This window comes from Bidens hawaiensis, unplaced genomic scaffold (genome assembly GCF_021521415.1).
Source record: "Bidens hawaiensis isolate Kalapana, Puna unplaced genomic scaffold, B.hawaiensis_p1.1 tig00054932_1, whole genome shotgun sequence".
Lineage (NCBI taxonomy): Eukaryota > Viridiplantae > Streptophyta > Magnoliopsida > Asterales > Asteraceae > Bidens > Bidens hawaiensis.
Window position 1 is genome coordinate 33,839 of NW_027506310.1, and position 8,662 is coordinate 42,500.

At 41.8% G+C, this 8,662-nt stretch overlaps 1 pseudogene; it reads left to right on the top strand.

Moving 5' to 3' along the window:
- Positions 1–4,418: 4,418 nt before the first annotated feature.
- LOC143617463 (putative mitochondrial protein AtMg01010 pseudogene) lies at positions 4,419–4,928 on the top strand (annotated as a pseudogene).
- The last annotated feature ends 3,734 nt before the right edge of the window (positions 4,929–8,662 follow it).

The following is an 8,662-nucleotide window of genomic DNA, read 5'->3' on the forward strand; positions in this document are numbered from 1 at the left end:
ATCAAGATAAAACTAGTGGATGTTGCATCCTGATGAAAATGTATTGGAAAAGCCCAAAGCAGAGTTTGACCTATAAGCTAAACAAGGGTTCTCGTACGAAACAGTGAATGAGATCATGACAGCACATCGAAAGAAAGGGGTTGAATATCTTGGTAAATCAGAGATCGATCTCTTCGTACCAACTTGTTAAACACTCAATTGATGCTGTGGAATGGAGAAAGGTCAACAAAGAAACAAGGTAGACTGTTTGGGTATCAAAAGAAAGTCCTTCGGTGGTCTTTTTATACGCCATATTCTTGTTGTTCCAGAATGAGAATTGAGGGCAAGGAAGAAGTCCGTGTTTATTGATCCCTTGGGTCAGCTCGAGCGTCTTGTGTGAAGAGTCCTTGTTGTGGAAGTGCTCCTTCTCATTTTGTGCCATGCCTTTACCAAGTCAATCAATGAGACCATCCAGCTAATACATACCTATGTTTAGGTTCTATTGATCTTCCTAGTCGTATTCCAGGTCTTGGCACTTATTCGATGCTGGTTTCACCATCCATTCTTTCTTCCTCTTACCCTATAGTCTGAATTTTGAGTAACTTATTTCCCTAAATTGGTATAGGACTATCACCTATACCTATATGACTCCTACTCTTATTGATGAATGTGGGTGTTGATACCTCTTCCAGTGTGTTTTTTCATGCCCACCAGGACAAAGAAAAGTCAAATGAGCGAGGAAGGTTATAGCAAAGCGCACAAAATAGAATCTATATGAGCTGGCACTCATTCTTTCAGGGGGGGTTGCTAATTCTAATACCAAAGGAGAGTAATTCCCAAGCGACGATAGGTGATATCTGTGACCAGCCCCGGCCCTGTATAACATCCTTCACCCGCTTCTAACCTTGAAAGTAAGAGACTTTATCCTTATCCAATTCCCTTGGGCGCTACAAAGTATCCTACTCCAACACTTGGGAATGGAAGCAAGAATCCTTCAGAATGATTGGCTTTAGCCCTTTCCCCTGGGAGCACATCCAAGACTTCAAATATGAACTTCGAATAAACCCTAAAATTTCGGTCTTGCAGCAGCAGCAGAAGAGTTCGCAGATCACCTATTTAATAAAGATTAAAATACCTTCCCGCTGCTAAAAGATCCCCATCAAATGCTACATCCGAAGCAACTATAAATCGATCTGCCAAACAAAACTCACCTTTATAGAAGGGTTACACCCCAAGCTCCTTTAGAGCAAGGCTTTTCCGGCTTTACTGACTTAGCTGAATAATACGTTCTAGCAACTCTTGGTCAAGCTGTTTTCATCTACTTATACTTAGCTTCGGTATTGTACCCAAGAAAATCAAATCAGAAAAAGTACCTAGACCTGGATCCAAGATCACGATATCCGGAATAAGTGTTGGAGGTCGATTCGGATACCCCACCCTTATTATAGAGGAGAGTTTGGCACTTAGTAGCCTGGTTAGGAGGTTTACCCTCATAACATAAGGCCTTTCACTCGAAAAATAGGTTTTACCTATCCGACTATGTCCTATGTTTAATACCCATTTCCAGGAAGCTCAGAGCAAGTCAGGACAGAAGAAGTCTACAAAAAGGTAGCCTTAAGTAATACCTTTTTTTAAGTGCCTTGCGGAACTTCGTTTCACTTCGTTCATTCCATTATAGACGCGAAGTTCGTACCTTCTCCCCTGGCAAGGGTTAAAAGGCGAAGAACCATTAGGAATTTCATTCCCCTCCGACACCTAGAAGACAAAGAACGGGGAAAGTCAAGCCTTACTTCCGATTCCTTCCCAGAAGAGGACGCTGTGAATAAAATGGGATCGATAGCATAGAAGGAGCTGCAATTGAGTCACAAAACGATCTTTGCAAGTGAAGAAGAAAGAATAAGTTGTGATAGAATCGTTACAGAATAGGCAGCTATAGAATCAGCTCGGTCCTTTCTTCCTAGATGTTTTTCGTAGCTATCCGACGATCCTGTAACTACCGCTGCCGATGCCGATGCCGAAGTGCTTCCTTCATCGTCTCAAGTAGGGCATTAGGCCCTACTTCGAAGGCTGATAGGATTTCACTCAACTCATCAGTCTTAGGCCTTAGCGGGATTGCAACACTAGACTAAGAGATTTGAAGACTTTTTTCCATCATTTCCTACTTTCTTTACGGACTAGGGCGAATCGCAAGCAGACATAATGGAAATGGAAGGCTTGGACTGGACAGCAGCGAAAAACCAGATCAGAGACAGCCCTACCGAGAATTCGTCTCAATTAGGCGCTTGTAGGAGACTAGGAGGGGCCAGCCGTCAAGTAGAAAGGAGAGATGAGGGCACATAAGTTTACCAAAAGATAGTCGGCTTATACGATTTGTAAACTAGTACCTGAAACTTACAATCTCGAGCTCTAGGGCTTACTGCTTAATAAATACTACTTGCAGGCTTACTCCTAGTACCTGCGGCAGTTAACTATAGCACCAGCCCCGGGACTTCCTTACTTTATTCAAATCTTCTTCTACCCTTCCTGTTCCGAAATGACTTGCTTTGCTAGTTTCCTTGCTCGCGGGGTTAGACTGATAGAGGGATAGATGGCTCCTACTCCTACAGGGTTATAAGGTTTATCCACTTCCTTACTTCCTCAAAAAAAGTGGGAGACAGGTTTTAGAACTAGCAAACCCTAGAAGTAAAAAAAAAAAAGTTAGGTTCTAAAGCAGCTATCGGAGCAGTAGCAGCTTGAAATTTGCTTACCAAAGACGAAGGAATTCCCCACTTTCTAATGCAATACGGCAAAGCTTAGGGAGTCAGCTAGTCCAACATCAGTCATTCTAATCGAATATCTGGAATATCAAACTAGGAAATGAAAGACTTTCTTTCTTTATATACGAGTCAATTACATACCGGAAATATCAAACAGTAAATGTTATACCGGAAATGCGATATCTAAAGTCAGTCTCAGTGAATTTCGTACCAAGCAGCCCAACCAAAACCTAACAGTATATCAAATCTATCCTATAAAGTTAGTCCAACACAAGTAATCGATACTACGCCTTCGCCCATTGAGAAGTTACTTTGTGAAATAGGATTGCTCCCTTGTACAATTTCTTCATTTTAAATAGCTAGAGCTATGCTTGTCCTAAGTATGAGTCGGGTAGGACCTTTCAGTCAAATGCCTTGCCTTCCTTGCCTATTCATTTAGTCCAACAATTGAAATACCTATTCGCATTCCTTCCCAATCCATTTCGAAAGTTACTTTTTTAGTCGATAGATGCAATGTTGTGATGGAGAAATCTCATATGCTCTCCAACTTGAAAGACCTTCTCTTCCCCCTCTTGGAAACAAGCTAGCGATTAGGAGAAAAGATGATGACAAACGAACTGAAAACTGCGAATGCTTCTAATTCATTGAATCTTATTTTAGAATCCAATTATATATATATATATATATATATAAACCAGAGTGATGTCTTTATGACAATTCATCAAGTCCGATCGAGAAACCTGCACCCAAAGTGCTTACGTAGCCGGTCACCGTTTGGCTAAGTTCCTTGATGACTGATTCATAAACAACTCTAGCTTGATTTCAGTCTTGTGTTAACTGTTCGCATAGTGACTCAGGTCCTACCAACTTGATGTCAGACTATTCAACATGAGGGACATCTAACTCCTCTAACACATAGAACATAAAGACTAGGATTAGATGCATAACATAACGACCCGTATGCTTTCACGAAAGAAGAAGGAGCTCACAGACATTTAACAAAGGATTGTGTTGGTGTTCCACGCGCTATCTTAACTCCTAGTTCTAGTAGTAGAAGCTCAAATGTGATCTATAAGAATAGCGAAAATAGAGCTCTTTGAAATTGAAAGCGGTATTCCCCCTTATATCCAAAATTAATAGAATCTTGGAATTCTCTCTGAGAGCTGCTGAACTAACGACTCTATTAGAAAGTAGAATTAGCAACTTTTACACGAATTTTCAAGTGGATGAGATTGGTCGAGTGGTCTCAGTTGGATATGGGATTGCACGTGTTTATGGGTTGAACGAGATTCAAGCTGGGGAAATGGTCGAATTTGCCAGCGATGTGAAAGGAATATCCTTGAATCTTGAGAATGAGAATGTAGGGATTGTTGTCTTTGGTAGTGATACTGCTATTAAAGAAGGAGATCTTGTCAAGCGCACTGGCTCTATTATGGATGTCCCTGCAGGAAAGGCTAGAACGCGCCATCACAGGTTATCCACAAAATATTTTTTATTGCTGTGGGTACTTGGCCTTTTTCTTGCGATCGCTTTCCCCACCATTTTTGTATCATTTTGCAAGAGTGGTATCTCTCTCGGTGCGCGGGCATTCGCGGGCGTTTTTTAAAAAGGCGCTTGGGGATCGTTGTTTTCATACCTATATTCAATTTTGTCTTTTTGGGGGGAACCCCCCTTATAATGGGAATGAATGCTTCCGTGGGTTGGACAGATCTCCTAAACACTATGACTGAGGAGGGCAGCACCTCAACCGCTCCTGCTGATGCTGGGCCCGTACCCCACAGGAATCATAATACAATTTCTGATTCGACGGAGGGCCAGCTAGCCCCGGCCGCTTTCCATACGAGCCAGATGAGCTGATCAGGGGCTATTCCATATTTTCTATCTAGAGGAGGATTTTAGCTGCGAAGCCCTTTCCTAGTGAGGAAGAAATAGGCTTCGCCCGTATGGAAGCGGAAGACCTCTTCGAGTCATTCAGCGAATGCAAGTTATTGATCCGACCGGGGATTGGATGCGGCAGGGGGCTCGCGCTCTCGACTCCCCCAATAGCACTATAGGGGAGTCATCCTTGAAAAGGCTCTATACCTTATTAGACGATCTCGAGCGGGGCGGGAGGGCCTCTAGAGCTTTTTTTTTTCCTTAAGCGGAAAAGTAGCCCTACGAAAAGAGAATCTTGATGTTGAATCTTCAGCATAGCGCTATAACCACGTTCTTGTTCCTATTAACAAAACATCCCCTTTTTTCAAAAAGAAGCCCCACCCAACAAGCGACCCCTCTCTGATAAGGAAGAAAACGAAAGAATATCAATTTTATGAAAAATCCGGTCTGATGGTTGTTCTCCACTAACCACAAGGATATAGGGACTCTATATTTCATTTTTGGTGCCATTGCTGGAGTGATGGGCACATGCTTCTCAGTACGGATTCGTATGGAATTAGCATGACCCGGCGATCAAATTCTTGGTGGGAATCATCAACTTTATATTGTTTTAATAACGGCTCACGCTTTTTTAATGATCTTTTTATGGTTATGCCGGCGACGATAGGTGGATCTGGTAATTGGTCTGTTCTGATTCTGATAGGTGCGCCTGACATGGCAATTCCATGATTAAATAATATTTCATTCTGGTTGTTGCCACCAAGTCTCTTGCTCCTATTTAGCCCAGCCTTAGTAGAAGTGGGTAGTGGCACTAGGTTGATGGTCTATCCACCCTTAAGTAGTATTACCAGCCATTTTGGAGGAGCAGTTGATTCAGCAATTTCTAGTCCTCATCTATCTGGTATTTCATCCATTTTAGGTTCTATCAATTTTATAACAACTATCTCCAACATGCGTGGACCTAGAATGACTATGCATAGATCACCCCTATTTGTGTGGTCCGTTCTAGTGACAGCATTCCCACTTTTATTATCACTTCCGGTACTGGCAGGGGCAATTACCATGTTATTAACCGATCGAAACTTTAATACAACCTTTTCTGATCCCGCTGGAAGGGGAGACCCTATATTATACCAGCATCTCTTTCGATTCTTCGGTCATCCAGAGGTGTATATTCACATTCTGCCTAGATCCGGTATCATAAGTCATATCGTTTCTACTTTTTCGGGAAAACCGGTCTTCGGGTATCTAGGCATGGTTTATGCCATGATCAGTATAGGTGTTCCTGTATCTCTTGTTTGGGCTCATCATATGTTTACTGTGGGCTTAGACGTTGATACCCGTGCCTACTTCACCGCAGCTACCATGATCATAGCTGTTCCCACTGGAATCAAAATCTTTAGTTGGATCGCTACCATGTGGGGGGGAAACACCCATGTTACTTGTTGTAGGGTCCATCTTTTTGTTCACCATAGGGGGGCTAACTGGAATAGTTCCGACAAATTCTGGGCAAGACATTGCTTTACATGATACTTATTATGTGGTTGCACATTTCCATTATGTACTTTCTATGGGAGCCGTTTTTGCTTTATTTGCAGGATTTCACTATTGGGTAGGTAAAATCTTTGGTCGAACATATCCTGAAACTTTAGGTCAAATCCATTTTTGGATCACTTTTTTCGGGGTTAATCCGACCTTCTTTCCCATGCATTTCTTAGGGCTTTCGGGTATGCCACGTCGCATTCCAGATTATCCAGATGCTTACGCTGGATGGAATGCCCTTAGCAGTTCTGGCTCTTATATATCTGTAGTTGGGATTTTTCGTTTCTTCGTGGTCGTAACAATCACTTCAAGCAGTGGAAACAACAAAAGATGCGCTCCAAGTCCTTGGACTGTTGAACAGAATCCAACCACACTGGAATGGATGGTACAAAGTCCTCCAGCTTTTCATACTTTTGGAGAACTTCCAACTATCAAGGAGACGAAAAGCTCTGTGAAGTAAAAGAAAAAAAGGTCGCCGATTGCTACTAAGAACCTAACAGAACTTTTCAAAATTGAAAACGGATCAGTCGACCAGGTCTATGAATCTATTCTAACTATCAACGAATTCTTCAAATTTTAGGTGGGATGGGGATTGTAATTATATATACTTCTCGAGGTATAATGACAGACCGGGAGTCTAGATTCAAAGGAATCGGTGGATAAATTTTGGTGTTATATATGGTAATTCATCTGATATCCGAATTAGATACTAAATTTACTATTTGTGAAAAAAAAAAAAAAGAAAGGGCGGGTTGTACAATCTCACTCCTCCCCCATTAGTTGATACTTCAAGGAGGTTTTATCCGGAATGAAAATAAAAGAAAAATCAAAGAAAAAAGGCTTTCATCGTCTTTTTCCCGCTTTAACCTTCGATTGCGAAGGGTTTTTTTCCCGGTTTTCAATTCCTCTCCGGCGAGGTTTGAACGTCGCATGGTGGGAAGGCCTTCCCCCGATTCGCATCTTCCCGTCCAACAAAGAAAGTGATGGGGAGCGGACAGCGAGTTGGAGGACGCTGCAGAACCGCGTGATTGATCCATCTGCGCTATTCCCTAATTGAAGAAAGTTGTAAAGCCTTCAGAGCCTTCCCTACGATTAATTTTTATGAAAGCTGACTAGCAATCGCTCGTTTTTCTTATTAGCATGGGATTGGATGTTAATAATGAAATATAAATATATATATATATATATATTTATAAATATATTAGAAGATAAGGCAATCCCCGTGGAATTCCTTTTGATTTCCGATGGATAACAAGCCATTTTTCTCTCTTTTGCTCTTTCTCCCAATCAGTCGCGAGGGTTTCGAGCATGAGAACACAAGTTCCGGAATCAAACAAAAGGTCCGAACGTCCGAGGACGAAAGAGAAAATGCTCCGCGGGGAAGTCGTTTCCATCTAGGATAGCGTATTCGTGCCGGGTAGACGTCAGCCATGAAATCCATCACTATACCGAGCAAATCATGGGCATTCACATCTCGGCTAAAGGGAACTGTGTGCGATTCTCTCGTGAATCGCCTTCAACAAGGTATGGCATTCAGGGTCTAAACCCAGGGATAAATCTTTCTTCATAGATACAAGACATTCGTTGCTGATCAAAAAAATATCTTCTTTCGTGGGCGTTAGCGGACGTTTTTCATTTTTCACTCGGTCCTTACTTCCCAAAGCAAAGGTTTTTTTAGGTTTACTTTGGAAAGGCGCTAAACAGGCCTAAAGGTTCGCCGTTTTTTTTATAATAGAAGAAGTCTAATAGAATTTAAAGAAAGTGTAATATTGGTATAGACTCACACGGAGACTAGATTCTATTTTTTGCTGGATCAACTGTGCGGGAACATGAAATGAAATTGACTAGCAAAAAGTGTGGGTTAAGAGCTGCTGTTGAGGCTCTCTGTTGCAAATCCTTTCTATACGTTATTTTTTATCCAATCTCGCATTGATCTGATCCTATTCTTTACTAATGGTAGTTGACTAAAGGATGCATGGGACTCTTTTTTCTCGTTGCTAGGCTTTCAACCAAGTGCTTTTCCATCTTAGGTGAATCAGCTACGATCTCGCAAGGCACTACTGTAGAGCTCTTTGGGCCTGCCGCTGTCTCAATCGATAAACTTTGAAGATTAGCCTACTGAACGATTCTATCTTTTATTTAATGAAATGAAAATTTTCAATTTCCTACTGAACGATATTATTATTATGATTTAATTTAAAGATTGATTTTCATTGAAGAGTTCTCTCTGTCCCTCAGTCCCCCCAATTAGCTAGTTGTCCCGTCCGTCGTCCAATCCCTCACTTCGTTTCTGATAGTCCATTAGCAGTCCCTACTGAGCAATCTAGCTGCAATCGAGCTAGCATTGAAATGGAAAGAGTAGAGTGAAAGTAGGACGAGGTCTGCCCTTACACTTCTTGTTAGTAGGAGTGGATTAGTTAGAGTCGGTCCGTTCTCTTGTTTCAGAAGCTAGGGACAAGCCTTCCTCCATCCTATTTAATAGTCTATCGAGCCAAGCTAGATCTGCAGCC